Source organism: Suncus etruscus, chromosome 2 (assembly GCF_024139225.1).
Source record: "Suncus etruscus isolate mSunEtr1 chromosome 2, mSunEtr1.pri.cur, whole genome shotgun sequence".
In the NCBI taxonomy this organism is placed as follows: Eukaryota; Metazoa; Chordata; class Mammalia; order Eulipotyphla; family Soricidae; genus Suncus; species Suncus etruscus.
The window spans coordinates 164,125,744-164,127,302 of NC_064849.1; the positions used below are offsets into that span (position 1 = coordinate 164,125,744).

Genomic DNA, 1,559 nt, shown 5'->3' on the forward strand with positions numbered 1-1,559 from the left:
ACTACAATGAATATATACTCACAAGAAAGTTCTGTGAGGAACTAAATAGTTGGATCAAGAGCTTCACTCTTGAAATTCACTCTTTCTGATTTTCATTTATTTGGGTCTGGGGTACATATGGAGCCATACCAGATTGTGCTCAGAGCTTTTTCATGGCTGAGATCACTCCTGTTGATGCTAGAGGAACCATATGTGGTAGCAGAGTTGGAACCCAGGTCAGCTATGTGCAAGGTAAGTGCTCTACTCACTGAACTATTTTTCCAGTTCCTTATTCTCTTATTGGTGGGGGGAGGACTTCTTGACTTTAATAATTATGGAAGAAAGAATCTGTGCTCGCTTCGGCAGCACATATACTAAAATTGGAACAATACATACAGAGATGATTAGCATGGCCCCTGCACAAGGATGACATGCAAATTCGAGAAGCATTCCATATTTTTAATAAAAATATATTAATTATGTAAGAAAGAACCAACAGTGTTCAATCAGGCTAGACAGTGGTATCTGATAGATTCCAAAGTACAGAAGAAAAACTCTAGCCTTCCTCCTATCAACTTTGGTGAAACTTCTTCAAATACTGAAGGATAAATGATACTAAAAGAGTTTAGACATTTAATTAAGCTTTTTTGGGGAGAGAAGAAAAAACTACCAGACAACATGAAAAGCTATAATAGTGGGACCGGAGAGATAGCACAGTGGCATTTGCCTTGCAAGCAGTCAATCCAGGACCAAAGGTGGTTGGTTTGAATCCCGGTGTCCCATATGGTTCCCCGTGCCTGCCAGGAGCTAAGCTATTTTCTGAGCAGACAGCCAGGAGTAACCTCTGAGCACCGCTGGGTGTGGCCCAAAAACCAAAAAAAAAAAAAAAAAAAAAAAAAAAAAGCTATAATAGTGAGTTAAAACCAGTAAGTATCTAATCTTTTCTTTGTGGTTTTAAGTCATCAATTCTATTTCTCGTAGAACCTCTTAAACACAATAGACCAAATGCCAAAACAAAAATTAAATGGTTGTGTGATCCTCAAGGGAAGACAATCTTTAACCATGAAGTATTGATGCCAAAACTTGAGAGTAGTATATGAGAGAGTATTAACTGGAATATGTGGTATTTGGGTTTGTTATTTTGACAGTACCTTTTATCAAAATAACTATGATTTTAAAAAAACACATTACTTAACTTTTGCTATTTTGCTGTATTCTAGAAATGCCAAGGAGAAATTTCTTTAAGTTTAAGTATTCTAGTTTAACTTTTTTAAACAGTTAAATATAATATTTTTAAAATATCATATTTTAGTTTATATTTTATTTGCTTAAATTTAGTTACTTTTTTATTAAAACAATTGTGATCTACAGAGTCCTTCATAGTTGAATTTCACACATACAATGAGACAGGGCCCTTCGCATCACCAGAGTCAACCTCCCTCCACCAAGGGACCCAGAGTGCATTCTATCCCACCACCCTTTGCCCCCAAGCTTGTCAGTGTAACAGGCCCCTTTGAGTTTAGATTGTTAAAGTGTAGGTCCTTTGATTGTATTATCATTGACTTTGGCTTGGATATTTA

At 36.2% G+C, this 1,559-nt stretch overlaps 1 non-coding gene across 1 annotated transcript; it reads left to right on the plus strand.

Moving 5' to 3' along the window:
* The first annotated feature begins 329 nt into the window (after positions 1-329).
* LOC126003140 (U6 spliceosomal RNA) lies at positions 330-440 on the plus strand. The gene has a single exon (XR_007493679.1). It is a non-coding gene; the product is annotated as a U6 spliceosomal RNA (small nuclear RNA).
* The last annotated feature ends 1,119 nt before the right edge of the window (positions 441-1,559 follow it).